This window comes from Bos grunniens, chromosome 16 (assembly GCF_055505025.1).
Source record: "Bos grunniens cultivar Pamir isolate PY7600 chromosome 16, Bosgru_T2T1.0, whole genome shotgun sequence".
NCBI classification, from domain to species: Eukaryota; Metazoa; Chordata; class Mammalia; order Artiodactyla; family Bovidae; genus Bos; species Bos grunniens.
Window position 1 is genome coordinate 81974821 of NC_141180.1, and position 27207 is coordinate 82002027.

The following is a 27207-nucleotide window of genomic DNA, read 5'->3' on the forward strand; positions in this document are numbered from 1 at the left end:
TTATCTAAAGTAATAACATGAACAAGGGTCTAACAGACTGAACTAAAAGAAATTTGTTTTATTTTTAAAATAATTTTCCATGTAATTGATATTTGTAGTCAAAATGCAGCTGGTAAATCTCCAAACCTCATTTCACAACAGTAATAAATTTGCAGGGGATGTTGATTTGGATCCCTGGTCAGGGACCTAGGATGCCACATACCAAAATAAATAAATAAATAAATGGAAGCAATATTATAACAAATTCAATAAAGACTAAAAAAAGAATATGAAGATCTTAAGCAAAGCTCTTCTTGAGTTCTTTTGGCCACATCAGTGGGACAGAACACATGTAGATCTTTTATTTCACCTTTTACTCAGTTCAGTTCAGTCGCTCAGTTGTGTTCGACTCTTTGCGACCCCATGAATCACAGCACGCCAGGCCTCCCTGTCCATCACCAACTCCTGGAGTTAACCCAAACTCGTGTCCATCGAGTCGGTGATGCCATCCAGCCATCTCATCCTCTGTCATCCCCTTCTCCTCCTGCCCCCAATCCTTCCCAACATCAGGGTTTTTTCCAATGAGTCAACTCTTCACATGAGGTGGCCAAAGTATTGGAGTTTCATGAGAAATATCATGAGAAACGCTGGGCTGGAAGAAGCACAAGCTGGAATCCAGATTGCCGGGAGAAATATCACTAACTTCACATATGCAGATGACACCACCCTTATGGCAGAAAGTGAAGAGGAACTAAAAAGCCTCTTGATGAAAGTGAAAGAGGAGAGTGAAAAAGTTGGCTTAAAGCTCAACATTCAGAAAACGAAGATCATGGCATCTGGTCCCATCACTTCATGGGAAATAGATGGGGAAACAGTGGAAACAGTGTCAGACTGTATTTTTTTGGGCTCCAAAATCACTTCAGATGGTGACTGCAGCCATGAAATTAAAAGACACTTACTCCTCGGAAGGAAAGTTATGACCAACCTAGATAGCATATTGAAAAGCAGAGACATTACTTTGCCAACAAAGGTCCGTTTAGTCAAGGCTATGGTTTTTCCAGTGGACGTATGGATGTGACAGTTGGACTGTGAAGAAAGCTGAGCACTGAAAAATTGATGCTTTTGAACTGTGGTGTTGGAGAAGACTCTTGAGAGTCCCTTGGACTGCAAGGAGACCCAACCAGTCCATTCTAAAGGAGATCAGTCCTGGGTGTTCATTGGAAGGACTGATGCTGAAGCTGAAACTCCAATACTTTGGCCACCTCATGTGAAGAGTTGACTCATTGGAAAAGACCCTGATGCTGGGAGGAATTGGGGGCAGGAGGAGAAGGGAATGACAGAGGATGAGATGGCTTTTACTAAAATGCAGCAATTTTAAATTAATGGCACTGTCAGAGTCCATATTTGAAGATACACATTTTTTTCTAGTAAGATAAGTTGTAAAAGTTACTAAAAGAGATGTTATTTTTTCAAGTTCCAAAAATTTTTATTGAATTTTTTAAATTAAAATTTCCTTCAACTTATAGACTTAATTTGGGGATAAATTGATATCTATATACTATTGAGTCTTTCCACTCAGCCGTTGGAAATGCATCTCCATTTAATAAAATCTTCCAAGTCCCTTAATTATTTTAACTCAGACTTATTGTTCTTGTCAGTTTTTCTTTATGTTTTGTTGAAGTTTAGTTAATTCACAATATTATATTAGTTACAGGTGTACAACATAGTAATTCAATATTTTTATATGTTATAATCCATTTAAAAAGTAACGGCTATGTTTCCCTGTGCCATACAATATATCCTTGTTGCTTCTTTATTTTATGTGTAAGTACCTTGTATCTCTTAATCTCATACCCCTATCTCGCTGCTCCTCCTTCCCTCTCCCCACTGGTTTTTTCTCTATATCTGTGAGTCTGTTTTGTTACTACATTTATTTGTTTTAGTTTTTAGATTCCATATATGAGTGATAATATACAGTATTAGTCTTTCTCAGTGTAACTTATTTCACTGGGTGTAAAACTCCCTAGGTCCATCCACATTACTGAAAGTTGCAGAATTTCTTTTCTTTATGGTCAAATACTATTCTATTGTATGTGTATGCACATATATACATATTAATTTATATTTGGACTTTTTGATGGTGTGAGGTGATATCTCATGGTTTTCATTTGTATTTCTCTGATAATTACTAGTGCTGAGCATTTTTTCATGTGCTTGTTGGTCATCTGTATTTTTTCTTTGGGAAAATGTCTAGTCAGGTCTTCTGCTCACTTTTAAATTGGGCTGTTTGTTTTTTTGATATTAAGTTGTATGAGATGTTTATATTTTTTGATGTTAATCCTTTATTAGTCATAAATAAAGGCTGTCTTTTTGTTTGGTCAATGATTTCCTGTGCTGTGCAAAAGCTTTTAAGTTTAATTAGGTCCCATTTGTTTATTTTTGCTTTTATTTCTTTTTGACTTAGAAGACAGATCCAAAAAATATTGCTGCAATTTATGTCAGAGTGTTCTACCTATGTTCTCTTGTAGGAGCTTTATGGTTTCTAGTCTTACATTTAAGTCTTTAATCCATTTTGAGTTTATTTTTGTATATGATGTGATGAAATATTCTAATTCCATTGTTTTACCTGTAGCTGTCCAGTTCTCTGGCACTATTTACTGAACAGTGTACATATTCTAGCTTTTTTTCATTGTATATTCCTGCCTCCTTTGTTGTAGATTAATTGACCATAAGTGTGCAAGTTTATTTCTGGAATTACATTTACTTATTCTGTTCCCTTGACATATGGGTTTGTTTTTATGCCAGTACTGTGCTGTTTTTATTACTGTAGCTTTATAGTATGATCTGAATTGGGCGTGTGATACCTCCACATTTGTTCTTGTTTTCTCAATATTGCTTTTGCTCTTTGGGATCTTTTGCAGTTTCAATAAATTTTAGGATTATTTGTTCTAGTTCTGTGAAACATGTTATGGATATTTTGATAGGGGTTGCATTAAATCTCTAGATTGCTTTGGGTTGTATGGACATTTTAACAATATTATTTCTTCCAATCCAAGAACACAGGATATCTTTCCATTTCTTTCTATAACTTTCAAATTCCTTCATTAGTAATTTATAGTTTGAGGTATTTCATTCCTTGGTTAAATTTATTTCAAGGTATCTTATTCTTTTAGGAAGCAGTGACAGATTTTATTTTCTTGGGCTTCAAAATCACTGTGGATGGTGACTGTAGCCATGAAATTAAAAGACGCTTGCTCCTTGGAAGGAAAGCTATGACAACCCTGAGCAGTGTGTTAAAAAGCAGAAACATCACTTTGCCCACAAAGGTCTGTATAGTCAAAGCTATGGTTTTTCCAGAAGTCATGTACAGATAGATGTGAGAGTTGGACCATGAAGAAGGCTGAGCACCAAAGAATTGATGCTTTTGAATTGTGTTACTGGACAAGACTCTTGAGAGTCCCTTGGACTGCAAGGATATCAAACCAGTCAATCCTAAAGGAAATCAACCCTGAGCATTCATTGGAAAGACTGTTGCTGAAGCTGACGCTCCAATACTTTGGTGACCTAATTGAAGAGCATACTCATTGGAAAAGACTCTGATACTGGGAAAGATTGAGTGCAGGAGGAGAAGGGTGGTAGCAGAGGAGGAGATGGATGGATAGCATCACCAACTCAATGTACATGAGTTTGAGGAAATTCTGGGAGATAGTGAAGGACAGGGAAGCCTGGTGTGCTGCAGTCCAAAGGGTCACAAAGAGTCAGACACAACATTATGACTGAAGGACAAAAATATCTTATACTTTTTAAAATTTATTTATTTTGTAATTGAAGGATAATTGCTTTACAGAATTTTGTTGTTTTCTGTCAAACCTCAACATAAATCAGCCATAGGTATACATATGTCCTCTCCCTCTTGAGCCTGCCTCCTATCTCCCTCCCCATCCCACTCCACCAGGTTGATACAGAGCCCCTGTTTGAGCCCCTGTCAGAGTCATCAGTTCACTGAGTCATTAAATCCCCATTGGCTATCTATTTTACATATGGTAATGTAAGTTCCCATGTTGCTCTTGTCATACGTCTCAGCCTCTCCTCCCCCTCCCCATGTCCATAAGTCTGTTCTCTAGTCTGTTTCTCCATTGCTGCCCTGCAAATAAATTCATCGGTAGCATCTTTCTAGATTCCATATATTTACATTAGAAGGAAATGGCAACCCACTCCAGTGTTCTTGCCTGGAGAATCCCAGGGATGGCACAGCCTGGTGGGCTGCCGTCTCTGGGGTCGCACAGAGTCGGACACGACTGAAGTGATTTAGCAGCAGCAGCAGCAGCAGCAGCAGCAGCAGCATACTATATTTATCTTTCTCTTTCTGACTTACTTCACTCTGTGTAATAGGCTCTAGGTTCATCCATCTCATTAGAACTGACTCAGATGCATTTCTTTTTATAGCTGAATAATATTGCGTTGTGTATCCATATCACAGCTTCTTTATCCATTCACCTGCCAATGGACGTCTAGATTGCTTCCATGTTCTAGCTATTGTAAATAGTGCCTCAATAAACATTGGAGTACATATGTCTTTTTCAATTTTGGTTTCCTCAGGGTTTTATTCCCAGTTTTTTAAGGACTCTCCATGCCATCTTCCATAGTGGCTGTATCAATTTACATTCCCACCAGCAATGCAAGAGGGTTCCTTTTTCTCCACAGCCTCTCCTGCACTTATTGTTTGTAGATTTTTTTTATGATGGCCATTCTGATTGCTGTGAGATGGTATCTCATTGTAGTTTTGATTTTTGCATTTCTCTAATAATGAGTGATGTTGAGCATCTTTTCATGTGTTTGTTAGCCATCTGTATGTCTTCTTTGGAGAAATGTCTTTTAGGTCTTCACCCCCTTTTTTTATTGGGTTGTTCGTTTTTCTGGTATTGACTTGTATGAACTGCTTGTTTATTTTGGAAATTAATCTTTTGTTAGTTGTTTCATTTGATACTAATTTCTCTCATTCTGAGGGTTGTCTTTTCACCTTGTTTGTAGTTTCCTTTGCTGTGCAAAAGCTTTCATGTTTAATTAGGTCCCACATGTTTATTTTTGTTTTTATTTCCATTACTCTAGGAGGTGGGTCATAGAGGATATTGCTTTTATTTATGTAATTGAGTGTTCTGCCTATGTTTTCCTTGAAGAGTTTTATAGTTTCTGATCTTACATTTAGATATTTAATCCATTTTGAGCTTATCTTTGTGTATGGTGTTAGGGAATGTTCTAATTTCATTCTTTTACATGTAGCTGTCCAGTTTTCCCAGCACCACTTATTGAAGAGGCTATATTTGCCCCATTGTATATTCTTCCTCCTTTGTCAAAAATATGGTACCCATAGGCGCATGGGTTTATTTCTGGGTTTTCTATCTTGTTCCATTGGCCTATATTTCTGTTTTTGTGCCAGTACCATACTTCCTTGATGACTGTAGCTTTGTAGTATAATCTGGTCAGGAAGGTTGATTCCTTCAGCTCTGTTCTTTTTTCTCAAGACTGCTTTAGCTATTCGGGGTCTTTCATGTTTCCATATGAATTGTGAAACTCCTTGTTAGGAGGTTTCTCAGAGTATAGTTCCAAATAACCACGTTGGCTATACGTATAGTACTAACTAGTCACAGAATTCTCTGCTCAAACCAGTGTTCTCACAGAAGTGTCCAGCATGTACTGTGTATGTCTCTAAGCTAATGAGGAACATGTGGTGTGTGAACTTGAAACTCTGAGCCTCTTGACAAAAGCTGTATTTTCTGCCTCTGAAAACGTGGTAGTTTTAGACTGAAAGTTACATGAAAAACACTTCAGTTGCTTTTATTTTATTAGGTTCAACAACTTCCATAGTCTAACCCTTGAGTTTTTTTTAAAGAAACAGGCTGCATGCAAACTCCTTGTTAGGAGATCATCTCAGAGTACATTTTTACCTAACCAGGTTAGTTACTGTTGGAGTACAAACTAGTCCAGAACTCTGGTCAAACCTGTGTTCTCAGAGAAGGATCCAGTATGCCCTGTTGGTGCATTTACACTGGTCAGAAACATGATGTGTGTTAACCTTGAAAACTGACATTTTCCTTAAAGCTGAACTATCTGCATCTGAAACCTAGTATATTTTAGACTGAAAGTTACTTAGAAAACTTTGCTTGCTTGTGTGTTATTCAGTTCCACAACTTCCTTAAGTCAAATCCTGTTGGTTTTGGAAACCAAAGAAAGCTGCTTGCAATTCCTTGTTAGAGGGTTATCTCAGAGTACATTTTCACCTAAGCAGGCTAGGTAGACTTAGAGTAGTCTCTGGTCCAGAACTCTCTGTTCAAAACGAGTGTTCTCACAGAAGGATCCGAGTGCTCAGGTTGTGTCTTTACATTCTTCCAAATCACACTGTGAACCGGGAAATCAGAGCTTGCTGGCTAAAGCCTCTTCTCTGCCTCAGAAAACTACTTAGATTTTACAGTGTAAGTTATCAACAAACCCTTTGGTGGCTTTGCTTTGTTTCTGATCGATCACTTCCAGATCTGATTCTTGAGTTTTCTGAAAGAGAGAAGCTGCTTGCACCTCCCATGAGGAATTCATCTTAGAGCACATGTGTACCTCACCAGCTTAGCAGTAGTGACAGAAGTAACTACGCACAGAACTCTCTGCTCAAAGCAGCGCTCTCCCAGGAAGATCCAGTGTGCCCTGTTTGTGTCTTTACATTCTGATTTGGAAACATGATGTGCCTGCTGAACCTTGAAAACCAAGTTTTTGGTTCAAGCTGTATTTCCTGCCTCAGGCAACTAGCCTCTTGCAACACGATTTGCTGCTCACTTTGGCTTTGTGGAAATTGACAACTTCCTACTCTAATCCTCAACTTTTCAGAACTGAAAAAGATGCTTGCAACTCCTCATTAGGTCATGTCAGAGTACATTTTCATCTGTCCAGGTTTCCTATAGTTAGAGTGCTAACTAGTCACAGAACTCCCAACCCAAAGCATGTTTCCAGAGAAGGATCTAATGGGCCTGTTTGTGTCTTTACCTTAGGAAGGCACGTGCTGTGTGTGAATGTTGAAACTGAGCATTTGGTGAAAGCTCTATTTCCTGCCTCGGAAAACTAGTCCATTTTAGACTGAAATTGACCTCCAAAACACAATGGTGCTTTTCTTTTATTGCAGTCAACAAATTCCTTAAGTATTGTTTTATTCAGTTCAGTGGCATCCATAAGTTGTGACATTTTACGAGGTTCAGACACAGCAAGCACATCATGCTGTGTGTGAATCTTGAAACCCGAGCTTTGGGTTCAAGCTGTATTATCTGCCTTGGAAAAGGAGGTCGTTTTCCACTGAAAGTAACCCGAATAACACTTTGGTTGCTTTGGGTGAATCCATTCAACAGCTTCCTTAGTCTGATCCCTGAGTTGTCTGAAACAGGCAAGCTGCTTGCAACTCTTTGCTCCAGGGTCATCTCTGAGTCTGTTTTCACCCAGCCTGGTGAGTTATCGTTCAGAGCACTAAAGAGACCCAGAACTCCCTGCTTGAACCACGGTTTCCACAGAATTGTGTGCCCTGTCTGTGTCTTTGCAGTCTCCAGAATCATGCTGTGTGTCAACCTGGAAAACCAAGCTCTTGCTTAGGGCTTTTCTTTGGGTCTTTTCTTAGGCCTTGGGTCAGTTACTTGAAAAATGCTTCAGTCAACTTTTGTTTTAATCATATCAACAACTTCCTAGTCTAAACCTTGACTTTTCTGAAACAAACAAGCTGCATGAACATCCTGGTTTGGAGGTCATCTCAGAACATTTGCACCTGACCACATTATTATAGCTAAGGAACTAACTAGTCACAGACCTCCCCGCTCACATCAGTGTTCTCACAAAAGGATCCTGTGGGCCCTGGGTGTGTTTGAAATCTTTGGAACCATGCTCCATGTGAACCTTGAGGCTGAGCTCTGGTCAAAGACGTACATTCTGGCTCAGAGAATGAGTTAATTTGAGATGGAAAGCAACCTCGAGATGCCTTGCTTGCTTTTGTTTTATTCTCTTCAACAACTGCCTTAGTCTAATCGTGGAGTTTTTCAAAACAACCAAGCTGCTTGCAAATCCTTGTTAGGAGGTCCATCTCCGATGACATTTTCACGTATGCAGGTTATAGTTAGAGAACTAGCAAGTCACAGAACTCTGCTCAAACCAGTACACCTAGAGAAGAATCCGAGACTCATGCTGTGTGGGGACATAGCAAACTGAGCTTTTGGCTCAAGCTGTAACATTGCAAATCAGCAAACAAGTTGGGTTTTGACCCATTTCCTGGAAAAACACTGCCATCTCCTTCATTTTATTCAGATTGACAGGTTCCTAGTCTAATTCTTGAGCTTTCTGAAAGAAAGAAGCTGCTTGTCATGCCTTGGCAGGGGTTTTTCTAAGAGGTCAAATACACCTAAAAATGTTATAGTTTACTGTCTGCTCAAACAATGGTTCTCCCAGAAGGATCCACTCAGCCCTTTTGTGTCTTTATGTTCTTCAGAAACATGCTGTGTGTGATCCTTGAACCCCAACTTTGGATTAAAGCTCTATTTTCTGCATTTGAAGCCTGGTTGATTTTAGACTGAAAGTTACTTGGAAAAACTTTCCTTCCTTGTGTGTTATTCAGTTCCACATCTTTGTTAGCCAAATCCTGTTCGTTTTGGAAATGAAAGCAAGCTGTCTGTAACTCCTTATTAGAGGGTCATCTCAGGGTACATTTTCACTTAAGCAGGCTAGGTAGACTTAGAGTATTCTCTGTTCACAGAACTCTCTGTTTAAAACCAGTAATCTCACAGGAGGATCCAAGTGCCCAGGTTGTGTTTTCACATTCTTCCGAATCATGCTGTGAACCAGGAAGTCAGAACTTGCTTTCTAAAGCCTCTTTTCTGCCTCAGAATACTACTTAGATTTTACATTGTAAGTTACTGACAAACCTTGTGGTGGCTTTGCTTTGCTTCTGATTGATCACTTCCAGGTCTCATTCTTGAGTTTTCTGAAAGAGAGAAGCTGCTCGCACCTCCTGTGAGAAGTTCATCTCAGGTGCTATGTCGGGTTCTCCTCTCCAGCTGTGATGGTGGGACACTCTTCAGGTTGGACTGGTGGGGCTCCTCTCTCATTGTGGCCATGGGCCTCCTCTCAAGTTCAGAAGGGGACTCGGGGCTCCTAGCTAGTAGTGGTGGTGCCTCCTCTGGGGATTCTCCGTGGGGAGGCTGTTCTCTCTACTTGTGGCATTGGGGGCTCGTCACTAGTTTTCACAGGGTTGCTCCATTCTAGTTGTGACAGGCTCATCTCGAGTTACTTCATGGGCCTCCTCTCTATTTGCGGTAGAGTGGCTTCTCTCTAGGCGCAATGTGCTGGTGGCTCCTCCATACTTTTGGCAGGGAAATCCTCTCCAGTTTTGTCAAGGAGCTCCTCTGTTTGTCGCCGGGGTCTCCTTCCCTGTGACAGCATAGGGCTCCTGTCGAGTTGTGGTGGGGGACTTGGGGTTCCTCTCAAGGTGCGACAGGTTACTTGGAACTCCTTTAGAGTTGTGATGGGGCCTCCTCTCGAGCTGCGTGGGGCAGCTCCTTTCTAGTAGCGATTAGCACACTGGCTCCTGTTGAGTTGTGTTGTGCGGTAGTGAGAGGGTAACAGGCAGGAAGGCCAGGGGTCTCCAAATGGAGGAAATAGGCTGCAAGTGTCAGACATTAAAAAAAAATTAATTTATTTTAATTGGGGGCTAATTACTTCACAATATTGTAGTGCTTTTTGCCATACATTGACATGAGTCAGCCATGGGTGTACATGTGTCCGCCACTCTGAACCCCCCTCCCACCTCACTACCCTCAGGGTCATCCCATTGCATCATCCCTGAGCACCCTGTTTCATGCATCGAACTTGGACTGGCAATCTGTTTCACATATGGTAATATACATGTTTCAATGCTATTTTCTCAAATCATCCCACCCTTGCCTTCTCCCACAGAGTCCAAAAGTCTGTTGTTTACATCTGTGTCTCTTTTGCTGTCTCACATACAGGGTCATCGTTACCATCTTTCTAAATTCCATGTATATGTGCTAGTATACTGTGTTGGTGTTTTTCTTTCTGACTTATTTCACTCTGTATAATAGGCTCCAGTTTCATCCACCTCCTTAGAAATGATTCAAATGAATTCTTTTTAATAGCTGAGTAATATTGATGCTTTTGAACTGTGGTGTTGGAGAAGACTCTTGAGAGTCCCTTGGACTGCAAGGAGATCCAACCAGTCCATTCTAAAGGAGATCAGTCCTGGATGTTCTTTGGAAGGAATGATGTTAAAGCTGAAACTCCAGTACTTAGGCCACCTCATGCGAAGAGTTGACTCATTGGAAAAGACTGATGCTGGGAGGGATTGGGGGCAGGAGGAGAAGGGGACGACAGAGGATGAGATGGCTGGATGGCATCACTGACTTGATGGACGTGAATTTGAGTGAACTCTGGGAGATGGTGATGGACAGGGAGGCCTGGCATGCTGCATACATGGGGTCACAAAGAGTCGGACACGACTGAGTGACTGAACTAAACTGAAGCCAAAAGTCTTAAGAGCTTGAGCCGCTCTTAAGTCTTAGACTGAGTGGCTCTTAAGTCTTAAGACTGAGTGGCCAAACTGAACTGAACTGAATATTCCATTGTGTGTATGTACCACAGCTTTCTTATCCATTCATCTGCTGATGGACATTTAGGTTGCTTCCATGTCCTAGCTATTGTAAACAGTGCTGCAATGAACATTGGTGTACACGTGTCTCTTTCAGTTTTGGTTTCTTCAGTGTGTATGCCCAGCAGTGGGATTAATGGGTTGTATGGCAGTTCTATTTCCTGTTTTTAGGAATCTCCACACTGTTCTCCATAGTGGCTGTACTAATTTGCATTCCTACCAACAGTGTAAGAGGGTTCCCTTTTCTCTGCACCCTCTCCAGCATTTATTGTTTGTAGACTTTTGGATAGCAGCCATTCTGACCGTTGTGAGATGGTACCTCATTGTGGTTTTTGATTTGCATTTCTCTGATAATGAGTGATGTTGAGAATCTTTTCATGTGATTAATACCTATCTGTATGTCTTCTTTGGAGGAATGTCTGTTTAGTTCTTTGGCCCATTTTTTGATTGGGTCATTTTTTTCTCTGGTACTGAGCTGCATGAGCTGCTTGTATATTTTTGAAATTAATTTTTTGTCAGCTGCTTTATTTGCTATTATTTTCTCCCATTCTCAAGGCTGTCTTTTCACCTTGCTTATAGTTTCCTTCGTTGTGCAAAAGCTTTTAAGTTTAATTAGGTCCCATTTGTTTATTTTTGTTTTTATTTCCATTACTCTGAGAGGTGGGTCATAGAGGATCCTGCTGTGATTTATGTCAGAGAGTGTTTTGCCTATGTTTTCCTCTAGGAGTTTTGTAGTTTCTGGTCTTAACGTTTAGATCCTTAATCCATTTTGAGTTTATTTTTGTGTATGGTGATAGAAAGTGTTCTAGTTTCATGGTTTTACAAGTGATTGACCGGTTTTCCCAGCACCACTTGTTAAAGAGATTGTCTTTTCTCCATTGTATATTCTTGCCTCTTTTGTCAAAGATAAGGTATCCATAGGTGTATGCATTTATCTCTGGGCTTTCTATTTTGTTCCATTGATCTATATTTCTGTCTTTGTGCGAGTAGCATATTGTCTTGATGACTGTAGCTTTGTAGTATAGTCTGAAGCCAGGTGGGTTGATTCCTCCAGTTCCATTCTTCTTTCTCAAGATTGCTTTGGCTGTTTGAGGTTTTTTGTATTTCCATACAAATTGTGAGATTATTTGTTCTAGTTCTCTGAAAACTACCGTTGGTAGCTTGATAGGGATTGCATTGTATCTCTAGATTGCTTTGGTAGTATATTCATTTTCACTGTATTGACTGTTCTATTTGTGTCATCTTTGATTTCTTTCATCATTGTTTTATAGTTTTCTATATATATGTGTTTTCTTTCATTAGGTAGATTTATTCTCTTTTCATTGCAATGGTGAATGGAATTGTTTCCTTAATTTCTCTTTCTGTTTTCTCATTGTTTGTGTATAGGAATGCAAGGGATTTCTGAGCGTTAATTTTATATCCTGCAACTTTACTATATTCATTGATTAACTCTAGTGATTTTCTGGTGATGTATTAGTGTTTTCTCTAGAGGATCATGTCATCTGCAAACAGTGAGAGTTTTACTTCTCCTTTTCCAATCTGGATTCCTTTTATTTCTTTTTCTTCTCTGATTGCTGTGGTGTAAAATTTCCAAAACTATGTTGAATAGTAGTGGTGAGAGTGGGCACCCTTGTCTTGTTCCTGACTTTATGGGAAATGCTTTCAGTTTTTCACCATTGAGGATAATGTTTGCTTTGGGTTTGTCATATTTGGCTTTTTTTTCTGTTGCTTTATGTTCCTTTTATGCTTGCTTTCTGGAGTTTTTTTTAAATCATAAATTGATGTTGAATTTTGTCAAAGGCTTTCTCTGTATCTATTGAGATAATATTATCCTTTTTATCTTTCAATTTGTTAATGTGATATATCACATTGATTGATTTGTGAATATTGAAGAATCCTTGCAACCCTGGGATAAAGTCCACTTGGTCATGATGTATGATCTTTTTAATATGTTGCTGGATTCTGTTTGCTAGAATTTTGTTCAGAATTTTTGCATCTATGTTCATCAGTGATACTGGCCTGTAGTTTTCTTTTTTTGTAGCATCTTTGTCTGATTTTGGTGTTAGGGTGATGGTGGCCTTATAGAATGAGTTTGGCAGTTTACCTTCCTCTGCCGTTTTCTGGAAAAGTTTGAGTAGGATAGGTGTTAACTCTTCTGTAAGTTTTTGGTAGAATTCACCTGTGAAGCCATCTGGTCCTGGGCTTTTTTTGTTGTTGTTGTTGTTGGAAGATTTTTTTATTACAGTTTCAATTTCTGTGTTTGTGATAGGTCTGTTAAGATTTTCTGTTTCTTCCTGGTTCAGTTTTAGAAGGTTATAATTTTCTAGGAAATTGTCCATTTCTTCCAAGTTGTCCATTATTTTGTCCTATAGTTGCCAAGAGTAGTCTATGATCCTTTGTATTTCTATGTTCTCTGTTGTGATTTCTCCATTTTAATTCTAATTTTGTTGATTTGATTCTTCTCCCTTTTTTTTTCTTGATGAGTCTAATGGTTTGTCCCTTTTATTTATCTTGTCAAAGAACCAGCTTTTAGTTCTGTTGATTTTTCTATAGTCTCCTTTATTTCTCTTTCATTTATTTCTGCCCTAATTTGTATGATTTATTTTCTTCTACTAACCCTGTGGTTCTTTATTTCTTCTTTTTCTAGTTGCTTTAGGTGTAAAGTTAGATTATTTATTTGATTTTTCTCTTGTCTTGAAGTAAGCTTGTATTGCTATTAACCTTCCCCTGAACACTGCTTTTACTGAATCCCATTGGTTTTGGGTTGTCGTGTTTTCATTTTCATTTGTTTCTATGCATATTTTGATATCTTTTTTGATTTCCTCTGTGATTTGTTGGTTATTAAGTAGCATGTTGTTTAGCCTTCATATGTTTGTATTTTTAATACTATTTTTCCTGTAGTTGACAACTAATCTTACTGCATTGTGATCAGAAAAGATTCTTGAAATGATTTCATGTTTTCTAAATTTACCAAGGCAGATTTATGGCCGAGGATGTGCTCTATCCTGGAGAATGTTCCGTGTGCAATTGAGAAAAAGTGAAATTCATTGTTTTGGGGTGAAATACCTATAGATATCAATTAGGTCCAACTGGTCCATTGTATCATTTAAAGTTTGTGTTTCCTTGCTAATTATCTGGTTGGGTATTAAAGTCTCCCACTATTTTTGTGTTGCTGTTAATCTCTTCTTTCATACTTGTTAGCATTTGCCTTACATATTGCGGTGCTCCTATGTTGGGTACGTATATATTTATAATTGTTATATCTTCTTCTTGGATTGACCCTTTGATCATTATGTAGTGTCCTTTATGTCTCTTTTCACAGCCTTTATTTCAAAGTCTATTTTACCTGATATGAGCATTTCTTCTCCTGTTTTCTTTTGTTCTCCATTTGCATGAAATATCTTTTTCCAGCCCTTCACTTTGAGTCTGTCTGTGTCCCTTGTTTTGAGGTGGGTCTCTTGTAGACAGCATATATAGGGGTTTTGTTTTTGTATCCATTCAGCCTGTCTTTGTCTTTTAGTTTTGGCATTCAGCCCATTTACATTTAAGGTAATTATTGATAAGTATGACCCCCGTTGCCATTTACTTTGTTGTCTTTGTTTCGAGGTTATAAACCTTTCTCTGTTTTCTGTCTAGAGAAGATCCTTTAGCATTTGTTGAAGGTCTGGTTTGGTGGTGCTGAATTCTCTCAGCTCTTGCTTGTCTGTAAGACTTTTAATTTCTCCTTCATATTTGAATGAGATCCTTGCTGGGTATAGTATCTGGTTGTAGGTTTTTCTGTTTCATCACTTAAAGTATGTTCTGCCATTCCCTACTGGCCTGAAGAGTTTCTATTGAAAGATCAGCTGTTATCCTTATGAGAATCCTCTTGTGTGTTATTTATTGCCTTTGCCTTGCTGCTTTTAATATTTGCTCTTTGTGTTTGATCTTCATTAATATGTGTCTTGGGGTGTTTTGCCTTGGGTTTATCTTGTTTGGGACTGTCTGGGTTTCTTGGATTTGGGTAGCTATTTACTTCCCCATTTTAGGAAAGTTTCCAACTATTATCTCCTGAAGTATTTTCTCATGCCTTTCTTTTTGTCTTCTTCTTCTGGGACTCCTATGATTCAAATGTTGGGGCGTTTAACATTGTCCCAGGTTATCCTCATTTGTTTTAATTCTTTTTTCTTTTTTCCTCTCTGCTTCATTTATTTCCACCATTCTATCTTCTACCGCACTTATCCTATCTTCTGCCTCAGTTATTCTACTGTTGGTTCCCTCCAGAGTGCTTTTGATCTCAGTTATTGCATTATTCATTATTGATTGACTCTTTTTTATTTCTTCTAGGTCCTTGTTAAACATTTTTTGCATCTTCTCAATTTTTGTCTCTAATCTATTTATCTGTAATTGCATTTTGTTTTCAAGATTATGGATCATCTTTACTATCATTATTCTGAATTCTTTTTCAGGTAAACTCCCTATCTCCTCCTCTTTTGTTTGGCTTGATGGGCATTTACCATGCTTCTTTACCTGCTGAATATTTCTCTGCCTTTTCATTTTGTTTATATGGCAGTGTTTGGGGTCACCTTTCTGTAGGCTGGGGGTTTGTGGTTCCTCTTTATTGTGGAGGTTGCTCCCTATGGGTGGGGTTGGAGTAGTGGTTTTTCAAGTGTTCCTGGTTAGGGATGCTTGCCTCTGTGTTCTTGTGGGTAGAGCTGGATCTGTTCTCTCTGGAGTGCAATGAAGTGTTCATTAGTGAATTTTGGGGTATCTATGGGCTTGATGTGACTTTGGGCAGCCTGTATTTTAATGCTCAGGGCTGTGTTCCTGCATTGCTGAAGAAATAGCATGGTATGTCTTACTCTGGTATTGTATGGCTTACTCTGAAATCGTTGTAGCTTGGTTTCAGTGTAGGTATGGAGGTTTTTGGATAAGCACTTGTCAATTAATGTTCCCTGGAGTCAGGGGTTTTCTGGTGTTCTCAAGTTTTGGATTTAATCCTCCTGCCTCTGGCTTTCAGTCTTATTCTTACAGTAGCCTCAATACTTCTCCATCCGTACAGCACAGATGATAAATCATCTAGGTTAATGGTGAAAAGATTCTCCATAGTGAGGGACACCCGGAGAGGTTCACAGAGTTACATTAGAAGAGAAAAGGGAGGCGAGAGATAGAGGTGACCAGGAGAAGAGGGGGAATCAAAAGAGGAGAGAGAAATCTAGCCAGTAATCAATTCCCTATGTGCTCTGCACAGTCTGGAACACCCAGAGAGGTTCACAGAGTTACATAGAGAAGAGAAGAGAGAGGAGGGAGATAAAGGTGTCCAGGAGGAGAATAGGGAAAGTCAAAAGGGGAGAGATCAATCTAGCCAGTAACCAGTTCCCTAAGTGTCCTCCACATCCCAGAACACCCAGAGAGATTCATAGACTTAAGTAGAGAACAGAACGGGGAGGGAGGAGATAGCAGTGACCTGGGGGAGAAAAGGGAGGGTTCAAAGTGGGAGAGAGCAATGAAGCCAGTAATCAAACCCCTAAATAAAAATGGGTACTGAAAATTATGTTCTTAAAAGTACAAAACTGATGACAAATATCAAAAAGCAAAGATTAAAAATCTAGACTAGAAGTTAGAGTCTCAAAAATACAATATTAGAAATACCAAAAAAAAGTCAATCATGAAAATTATAAAAAATTTATCTGTATGAAATTTGCTTCAAAAATAGCTAATAGTAGGTTATAAAAATGAAAATTAAAGGAGTAATAAAGAAGGTAAAAATAAAAGAATAATAAAGCTAAAATTAAGAAATGATATTAGTAAAAATATATCTAGGAATTTCTCTGGAGCTGTTGAGGGCAGTGTGCGGTTATTTCTGTTTCAGATAGTTCCTTGTTCCAGCTTATACTTCTTCTCAAGGTCTATAGGCCTCTTCCAGTGCTTAGTCAATGTTAACTACAGGGTTTTAATCTGTTGCACCTGTCATTTCCATAGTGGTTCCCTCCTCTTTGTTTATTTTGGCTTTGTCTGTTTGCAGGTCTCTTCAGTGTCTAATTTCCTCTCTGACACATGGGTGTGAAAAGTGAGGTCGCTCAGTCGTGTCCGACTCTTTGCGACCCCATGGACTATAGCCTACCAAGCTTCTCCATCCATGGGATTCTCCAGGCAAGAATACTGGAGTGGGTTGCAATTTCCTTCTCCAGGGTATCTTCCCGACCCAGGGATCAAACCTGGGTCTCCCGCATTGTAGGCAGACGCTTTAACCTCTGAGCCACTGAAGGTGGTCACTTATTTAGGCTCACTTGTTCAGTTGTGTTATGGGGAGGGAGGAACACTGCAAACAAATATCACTGGCATGTGTGGGGAGTGCTCGCAGTGTTTGGACCACACTGGGTTTACCCCAGCTCATGGCAGCGTGTTCTTTCCTGGTCTACACTGCTCAGGCTCCAGGTTGCTCTGCAGGGGTGCTGTCCAAAGCAGACCCTGCATTTCGTGCACTTCCCAGGTCTAAGCTGCTCAGGTTCAGGTTCTTGGGTACTCCGCAAGGGTACAGAATAAGTTGGCTGTGCGTTTTGTGCCCTTCCTAGGTCTGAGCAGCTCAGGTGACCAGGTGCTTGGGGAGCGCACTGTCCCAAGTGGGCTGTGTATCTTAATCACCTCCCCAATCCTGGCCCCTTGGTTTCCTGGGTGCGCCACGAAAGCACCATCTCAGGTGTGCTGTGTGTCTCCTCTTGGATGCTGATCTCTGGCTGCAAGCCTCCTGGCAAATGTCAGTTGTCCAGGATCCCAGGAAGACATGGTTAGCAACTGGGAGCTTGCTCACAGTTTGAAGGAGGATGCTGTCTCTGGGGCCAAGATTGCACCTTGCCTTCTGGCTCTGGCTGTTGCCTGCCTGTCTCTCTGCCTCTTGTCGGGGGGAAGGGGCCTGTCCACAGCTGGCTAGTTCTCCATTGGTATTGGCTCAATCCTTTGTTCTGTGATCTGGCCAGGCTGTGTCTTAGGTTAGAGCTATTTGCAAGAAAGTTCTCTCTCTTTTTTTTCTCTCTCTGGCTAACCCACAGTTTGGGTTGCTATCTCACGTTAGCTCTCTCAGACTGTCCTCAGGGCATTCAGCCCCAGTCCTTACCCTAAACATCTGCCTGTGCCTCCCTGTCCAGCCCCAGCTCACTGGTGGCAGACGTGAGCTTCTGGGCTACTTCTCTGCTGGGAGTTGCGGTTAGGCATGCATTCTTTGTTCCCCGCCACCCCCGGTTATATTGCCCTCTAAGATTACAGAATTTGCCACAGACCCATCAGTGAGAGGGGTTCCTGCTGTTTGGAAACTTCTCCTCCTTCATGACTCCCTCCCCTGAACTGGTCTTCATCCCTAACGGTTGTCTCTCTTTTTGTCTTTTAGATTTTGTCCTACTGAGAGAGTCAATTCCTAGGCAGGTTGATAAGAAGTCCGGGTGTCCCCAAGGAGAGAAGGGTCTGGGATTCTCAAGGAGGAAGAGATAGGGGTCTGTAATTCTCAAGGAGGAGGAAAGGACAAATGGTTTTTTTCCCCTCTACATTCCTTAGTCTTAGTCACATAAAACATTTTTGTCTTTAAGAACTGATGATTACACAACAAACAACTCAGTTTAAACTCTGTACTAAGGAACCAGAGATCAAATTGCCGACATCCACTGGATCATTGAAAAAGAAAGAGAGTTCCAGAAAAAACATCTATTTCTGCTTTATTGACTATGCCAAAGCCTTTTACTGCATGGATCACAATAAACTGTGAAAAATTCTGAAAGAGATGGGAATACAAGACCACCTGACCTGCCTCTTGAGAAACCTACATGCAGGTCAGGAAGCAACAGTTAGAGCTGGACATGGAACAACAGACTCGTTCCAAATAGGAAAAGGAGTACGTCAAGGCTGTATATTGTCACCCTGCTTATTTAACTTATATGCAGAGTACATCATGAAAAATGCTGGGCTGGAAGAAGCACAAGCTGGAATCAAGATTGCCGGGAGAAATATCAATAACCTCAGGTATGCAGGTGACACCACCCTTATGGCAGAAAGTGAAGAGGAACTCAAAAGCCTCCTGATGAAAGTGAAAGAGGAGAGTGAAAAAGTTGGCTTAAAGCTCAACATTCAGAAAACGAAGATCATGGCATCTGGTCCTATCACTTCATGGGAAATAGATGGGGAAACAGTGGAAACAGTGTTAGAATTTTATTTTTTGGGGCTCCAAAATCACTGCAGATGATGATTGCAGCCATGAAATTAAAAGACGCTTACTCCTCGGAAGGAAAGTTATGACCAACCTAGATAGCATATTCAAAAGCAGAGATATTACTTTGCCAACAAAGGTCCATCTAGTCAAGGCTATGGTTTTTCCAGTGGTCATGTATGGATGTGAGAAGTGGACTGTGAAGAAAGCTGAGCGTTGAAGAACTGATGCTTTTGAACTGTGGTGTTGGAGAAGACTCTTGAGAGTCCCTTGGACTACAAGGAGATCCAACCAGTCCATCCTAAAGGAGACCAGTCCTGGGTATTCATTGGAAAGACTGATGCTGAAGCTGAAACTCCGATACTTTGGCCACCTCATGCGGGGAGTTGACTCATTGGAAAAGACCCTGATGTTGGGAGGGATTGAGGGCAAGAGGAGAAGGGGATGACAGAGGATGAGATGGCTGGAAAGCATCACCAACTCGATGCACATGAGTTTGGGTGAACTCTTGGAGTTGGTGATGGACAGGGAGGCTTCTCATGCTGTCATTCATAGGGTCGCAAAGAGTTGGACACGACTGAGCGACTGAACTGAACTGAAGGATTATATAACAACAATGTATCCTGCTTGAGGACGGTTTCTCCTTCCTGAAATCCTTCTGGCTAATCCTGTTATCTTAAAATGTAAATTATTGGAGTGGGTCTAGTACGATCTTTACAATCTCCAGACATTCTTTTGATTCATTGTAATAACTAACTAAAAGTATGTTGTTCCCTTGCTAACACTAGCAAAAGGGGCACTCTTTCTGCCCCCTTCTGATGTCTGTGTCAGAAGCTTTCTCTATCTCTTTTATATTTTAATAAAACTTTACTACACAAAAGCTCTGAGTGATCAAGCCTCGTCTCTGGCCCCGGATTGATTTCTTCTCGTCCGGAGGCCAAGAATCCTGGCATCTTTCATGGTTCAGCAACAACATTTCACTACTTACTTTCCAAGAGAAAGGGCTGCCTTTCTGGGTGACTGGTGTCCTCTGCCAGCGTCCAGAAGTTGTTCTGTGGAAGTTGCTCAGCATTCAAATGATCTTTTGATGGATTTGTGGGGGAGAAAGTTGTCTCCCCATGCTGTTTCTCTGCCATATTAGGACCGTGTTCTCCTCTTTAGTTGTGGTACTTGGGCTCTTCTCTAGTTGTAGTAGAGTGCTCTTCTCACATTATAAGGGGGTGACTCCTCTCGGGTTGTGATGAGAAGGGACGGTTCCCCTAGTTGTGACGTGCAGGAGGCTACTCTCGAGTTGTGGCAGTGGAGGCCTCCTCTTTAGTTGTGGTATAGCATTTCCTCTCTTGTGGTAGAGTGCTCTTCTCGAATTGTGGTGGGGTAGGCTCCTCTTGGGAATCCTCTGGAGTTGTATCGGGGGGCTTGGAGCTCCTCTTGAGTTGCGATGGAGAATTCAGTATTCCTCTCAAGACGCTGCAGGGGAATCAGGTCTCATCTCAAGTTGAGGCAGGGAACTCAGGGTTCTCGAGTTGCTGCATGAAACTCGGGGTTCCTCTCGAGTTACAACAGGGGATTCAGGCCTCTTCTCGAGTTGAGGCAGGGAATTCAGATTTCCTCTCAAGTTGCAACAGGGTTCCATTAGAGTTATGGTGGAGCCTCCTCTTGAGCTGTAGTGGGGCAGATCCTTTCAAGTAGTGATGTGCAGGCTGGCCTGTGTCTAGTTGCAATGTGCAGGGGGCTACTCTTTATGTGTGGCATGGGGCTCCACTCTAATTGCAGGGAGAGTTCACTCTTTATTTTTGGTGGGTTGGCTCCTCTCTAGTTGTCATTTGCAGACTCCTCTCTAGTTGTGGCAGGGGGCTCCTCTACAGTTGTGGTAGTTTGGCTCCTCTCTAGTTGTGGTAGAGTGCTGTTCTCAAATTGTGAGGTGGGTTACTCCTCTTTGGTTGTGATGAGAAGGGATGCTTTTTTAGTTGTGATATGCAGGAGGCTACTCTCTAGTTGTAGCAGGGGGGCCTCCTTTTTAGTTATGGCACGGGGCTTCCACTCTTTGCAGAAGAGGGCCCTGCTCGAATTTTCTGGGGTAAGTTCCTCTTGGGAATCCCCTGGAGTTGCATCAAGGTGCTTGTGGCTCATCTCGAGCTGTGACGGGTAACTCGATGTTCCTTTCGAGTTGCCTCAGGGGAATTAGCCCTCATCTTGAGTTGCGGCGTGGAATTTGGGGGTTCTTCTCGATTTGTGGTGGAAAACTTGGGATTCCTCTCGAGTTTTGATGGGGGTCTTGGGTTTCCTCTCGGGTTGCAACAGGTGAGTGGGGCCTCCTCCCAAGTTGCAGTGGGGAACTCGGAGTTCCCCTAGAGTTACAACAGGGTAGTCAGGCCTACTCTCGAGTTGAGGGGGAAAACTCGGATTTCCTCTCACGTTGCAACAGGGGACTCCAGCCTCCTCTTGAGTTACATGGGGGAACTTGGGCTTCCTCTCGAGATGCTGCAGGGCAGTCAGGCCTCCTCTCGAGTTTAGTGGGTAACGCGGGGTTCCTCTCCAGTTGTGGCGGGAAACTAGGGTTCCTCTTGAGTTGCAGCAGGATACTTAGAGCTCCTCTCAAGTTGTGGGAACTCAATGTTCCTCTCGGGTTGCAGCGTGGGACTCGCAGTTCCACTTGAGCCCTGGTGGGGAACTCAGGATTCCTCTCTAGTTGGAGGTTACTCAGGGTTCCTCTCAACTTGTGGTGGGGCCTCCTCTTGAGTTGTCTTGGGGTGACTCATCTCTAGCAGGGATGTGCAGGGTGCCTCCTGTCTTTTTCCAGTGGTGGGTGGCTACTCACTAGTTTTGGCATGGGACTTCTCTATCATTGTGGTTGGGGTCAACTCTGCAGTTGTGGTGGGCTTGGTTCTCTCTACTGGTGTTGTGCAAACTCCTATTTGTGGTGTGATGTTCATCTCTTTATTTGTCCACTCTATTTGTGGTGGGTGGGCTCCTCTCTAGTTGTCATTTGCAGACTCCTCTCTAGTTGTGGCAGGGGGGCTCCTCTTTAGTTGTGGTAGAGTGCTCTTCCAAATTGTGATGGGGGTGACTCCTCTCTGGTTATGAGAAGGGGTGCTTTTTCTACTTGTGATGTGCAGGAGGATACTCTCTAGTTGTGAAAGGGGGCGCCTCCTCCTAAGTTGTGTTATGGGGCTTCCTCTCTTATTGTGGTAAAGTTCTCCTCTCGAATTTTGGTGGGTTACTCTCCTCTTAGGTATCCTCTGGAGTTGAATCAGGGGGCTTGGGGCTCGTCTCGAGTTTCAACGGGGAACTCAGGGTTCTTGTGTCACTGTATGTGAATCTGGCCTCATCTCGAGTTGAGGCAGGCAACCTGGGTTTCTTCTAGACTTGCATTGAGTAACTAGGAGTTCCTCGCGTGTTGCGAGGGGGAAATTAGGGTTCTTCCTGAGTGGCAGCAGGTGAGTCAGGCTCCTCTTGAGTTGAGGTGTAAAACTCGGATTTCCTCTCTAGTTGCAACAGGGGAATAGGGTGTCCTCTGATGTTGCGAGGGGGAACTTGGGGTTCTTCTCAAGTTGCAGCAAGGAAGGGGGGCCTCCTCTTAAGTTGCAGCAGCCAAACTCAGGGCTCCTCTTGAGTGTGGTGGGAAACTCGGGGTTCCTCTAGAGTTACAACGGGGATCTCAGTGTTCCTCTCAAGTTGCAACAGATGAGTCAGCTGTCCTCTGGAGTTGCAGCAGGAAACTTGGGGTTCCTTTTGAATTGCGATGGGGATCAGGGCTCCTCTTGAGTTACAACAGAGAAGTCATGCTTCCTCTTGAGTTGCAGCAGGGTCGTTGGGCCTCCTCTTGAGTTGCATGGGGGAACTCAGGGGTCCTCTTGAGATGTTGCAGGGTAATCGAGCCTGATCTCGAGTTGCAGCAGGGAACTCGAAGTTCCTCTTGAGATGCGGCAGGAAACTCAGGGTTCCTTTCAAGTTGCAGTGGGAAACGGGGTTCCTCTCTAGTTCCGATGAGGAACTCGGGAATCCTCTCGAGTTGTAATGAGGAAATTGGGGTTCATCTCACGTCACTGCACAGGAATCTGGCCTCATCTAGAATGGAGGCAGGAATCTTGGGGATCTTCTCAAGTTGGGAGAGGAACCTCGGTGTTCCTCTCGAGTTGCAACAGGGATCTAGGGGTTCCTCTTGAGTTGCAACAGGGTAGTCGGGCCTCCTATAGAGTTTAGGTGGGTAACTCGGGTTTCCTCTCAAGTTGCCACAGGGCAGTCAGCCTTCCTCTTTAGTTGCAGCAGGGTAACTCGAGGTTCCTCTTGATGCGGATGGAAACTTGGGGTTCCTCTCAAGTTGAAACAGGGGAATTGGGCCTCCTCTTGAGTTGCAGTGGGGAACTCAGGGTTCCTCTTGAGATGCTGCAGTGGAATCAAGCCTCTTCTCGAGTTGCAGTGGGGAACTCAGGGTTCCTCTTGAGATACAATGGGAAATTCGGGGTTCCTCTCGAGTTGTGATGGGGAACTTGGGATTCTTCTAGAGTTGCAATGGGGAACTCCGGATTCATCTCAAGTCACTGCAGGGGAATCAGGCCTCATCTAGCGTGGAGGTGGGGAACTCAGGATTCTTCTCGAGTTGCAGCAGGAAACACAGTCCTCCTCTCAAGTTGTGTTGGGGAACTCGGGATTCCTCTAAAGAGGCAACGAGAATCTCAGGTTTCCTCTCGAATTCCAACAGGGGATTCAGGCCTCCTCTTGAATTTCGAGGGGGACCTGGGGTTCCACTCGAGTTGTTGCAGGGGAATTGGGCCTCATCTCGAGTTGAGGCGGAGCACTCGGTGTTCTTCTCGAGTTGTGGTAGGAAACTCGGGTTTCCTCTCGAGTGGCAATGGGGAACTTGGGTTTCCTCTCGAGTTGTGATGGGAAACTTGGGTTTTCACTCGACTTGCAACCGGAGTGTCAGACCTCCTCTCGAGTTGTCTTGAGGCAACTCATCTCTAGCAGGGATGTGCAGGGTTGTTCCTGTCTTTTTGCAATGTTGGGAGGCTACTCACGAATTTTGGCATGGGACTTCTCTATCCTTGTGCTTAGGGTAAACTCTGTAGTTGTTGTGGGTTTGATCCTCTCTATTTGTGGTGTGAGATTCATCTCTTAGCAGCAGAAGGGCTTCTCTCTATGTGTGATGTCTAGCAGGCTCCTCTGGAGTTGTGCTGGAAGTGCGGGGCTCTCTGGGTGTGGAGTTGCATCCTCTCTGGGGTGTGGGTGGCTCCACAGGGGAAATCCTACTTTGGCTGATACGGGTAATTCACTAAAATTAGTGGGATTGCTTTTCTCTATATGTGAGGTACTCTGCTCGACTTACTTCAGAGAGCTTGTCTCTATTTATGGCAGAAAGGCTTCTCTTTAGGTGTGATATTCTGGGAGCTTCACTCTAGTTGTGCCTGAGGAATCTGCTTCAGTTTTGGCCGGGGAGCCCCTCTGTCATTTTGGCCAGTGGCACCTTTTCTTGTTACAGCCTAGGGTTTCTATCAGATTGCAGCAGTGAACTCGGGGTGCCTCTTGAGTTGCAGCTGGTGACTCGGGTTTTCTTTAGAGTTGTTGTGGAGCCTCTTGAGCTATAGTGGGGCAGATCCTCTATGGTAGTAATCTGCAGGCTGCCCCTGTCTAGTTGCAAAGTGCAGGAGGCTACTCTCTAGTTGCAGCATGGGTCACACCTCTAATTGCAGTGAAGGTCAACTCTTTATTTGTCATGGGTCGGCTCCTCTCAAGTTGTCGTTTGCAGACTCCTCTCTAGCTTTGGCAGTGGGGCTCCTCTTGACTTGTGGTAGATGGGCTCCTCTTTAGTTGCGGTAGAGTGCTCTTCTGAAATTTGATGGTAGTGACTCCTCTCTGGTTGTGGTAGAAGGGTAGCTTTTACTAGTTGTGACATGCAGGAAGATACTCACTAGTTTTGGAAGGGAGAGGGGGCTCCTGTTTAGTTGTTGTATGGGATTTCCTCTCTTGTTGTGGTAGATTTCTCCCCTCGAATTGTGGTGAGGTAGGCTCCTCTTGTGTAGCCTCTGGAGTTGCATCAGGGGGCTTGGGCCTCATCTCGAGGGGTACTCGAGATGAGTACCCCTCATCTTTCAGTGGGGTACTCGGGGTACTTCTCAAGTCACTTCATGCGAATTGGGACTCATTTCGATTTGAGACAGGGAACCTGGGGTTCTTCTAGAGTTGTGGCAGGAAACTCGGGTTCCTCTCGAGTTGCAAATGGATCTTGTGGTTCCTGTCAAGTTGCAACATGTGAGTCAGGCTCCTTTCGAGATTAGGCGGTAGCTCAGGTTTCCTCTCGAGTTGCAACAGGGGAGTAAGGCATCCTCTGGTGTTGCGAGGGGGATCTTAGTGTTTGTCTCGTGTTGCAGCAGACATCTCGGGATGTGGCTGGGATCTCGGGGGTGGTGAGTTGTGGTGGGGATCTCGGGGTTCCTCTTGAGCTGCAACAGGGCAATCAGGCCTCCTTTAGAGTTGCAGTGGGGAACTCAGGGTTCCTCTTGAGTTGTGATGGGGTACTCAGGATTCATCTCATGTCACTGCAGGGGAATTCTTCCTCATCTAGAATGGATTGGGGAACTCAGGTTTCTTCCCAAGTTGTGATGGTAAACACGGTTTTCTTCTTGAGTTGTGGTGGGGATCTAGGGGTTCTTCTGGAGTTGCAACAGGGTTGTCAGGCCTCCTCTCGAGTTGAGTTTGGGAACTTGGCTTTCCTCTTGAGTTGTCACAGGAGAGTTGCCTCCTCTTGAGTTGCAGGGTGAAACTCGGGTTTCCTCTCGAGAGGCTGCAGGGGAATCAAGCTTCACCTCGAGTTCAGGTGGGGAACTGAGGTTCTTCTCGAGTTGCAGTGGGAAATATGGGGTTCCTCTCGACTTCTGACAGGCATCTCGGGGTTCCTCTCGAGTTGCAACAGGGGATTTTGGGGGGGGGCTCTCAAATTGCAAGATTGAACTAGAGGATCTTCTCGAGTTGCAGGTGGAGAGTTGGACCTCCACTTGAGTTGCAGCAGGGAACTCGGGGTTCTTCTCGACTTGGGCCGGGAAACTCGGGGTTCCTCTTGAGTTGCCAGAGGTGTCTCAGAGCTCCTCTTGCGTTTCATTTGGAACTCAGTGTTCCCTTTGATTTGCAGTGTGCCACTCAGTGTTCAACTCAAGCCGTTGCAGGGAACTTGGTGTTCCTCTCGAGTTGGGGTGGTACTCAGTGTTCCTTTTCACTTGCAGTGGGGCCTCCTCTAGAGTTGTTTTGGGATGACTCATCTCCAGTAGGGATGTGAAGGGGGGCTCCTGTATTGTTGCAATGTCTGGAGGCTACTCACTAGGATTTTCATGGGACTACTCTAACTTTGTGGTCGGATTCAACTCTGTAGTTGTGGTGGGTTCCATTCTCTAGTGGTGATGTGAAACTTTATCTCTACTTGTGGTGTGGGATTAGTCTTTTTTAGCAGCAGAGTGGCTCTTCTATATGCGTGATATACAGGGTACCCCTGTCAAGTTGTGGAGGGCTCCTCTCGAGGTGCAGGGCTGTGTCCTGTCTGGTTCGGGTGTGGGTGGCTCTAGCGGAGAGGTCCTTTCTACTTTTGGTGCTCAGTGTTCCTTACTAATATTAGTGGGATTGCTTTTCTCCAGTTGTGAGGGACTCCACTCAACTTACTTCAGGGATCTCCTCTCTATTTGTGGCATTAAAAGCTTCTCTCTTGGGGGCCTTCACTCTAGTTATGCCAGGGGAATCCACCTCAGCTTTGGCTGGTGAGCCCATCCGTCATTTTTTCCAGTGGCCCCTTTTCTTGTTACAGTCTAGGGCTCCTTTTCAAATTGCAGTGGGGAACTCCCGGTGCCTCTTGAGTTGCTGCAGGTGATTCAGTGTTCCTTTAGAGTTGTAATGGTGCCTCCTCTTGAGCTGCAGTGGGGGTAGATCCTCTCTCGTAGCGATGTGCAGGCTGGCCCCAGTCTAGTTTCAATGTACGGGAGGCTACTCTCTAGTTGTGTCATGGGTCTCCACTGGTATTGTAGGGATGGGCCACTCTTTATTTGTGGTGGGTCAGATCCTCTCTAGTTGTCATTTGCAGTCTCCTCTCTAATTTTGGCTGGGGGCTCCTCTTCATTTGTGGTAGTTGGGTTCCTCTTTAGTTGTGATAAAGTGCTCTTCTCAAACTGTGATGGGGTGACTCCTCTTTATGATGAGAAGAGGCATTTTTTCCATTTATGGTGTGCAGGAGGCTACTCTCTACTTGTGGCTTGAGGGCCTCCTTTTAAGTTATAGCACGGGACTTCTCTTGTTTCGTAGAGTGCTCCTCTCAAATTGTGCTGGGGTAGGCCCCTCTTGGGAATCCTCTGGAGTTACAATAGTGGCTTGGGTCGAGTCTCAAATTGCGATGGAGAAC

General features: G+C 43.1%; 1 long non-coding RNA gene across 1 annotated transcript in view; it reads left to right on the top strand.

Moving 5' to 3' along the window:
- Positions 1-27207, top strand: part of LOC147357176 (uncharacterized) — a 36237-nt gene that overhangs the window by 1243 nt on the left and 7787 nt on the right. The gene's annotated exons all lie outside the window — the stretch shown is intronic.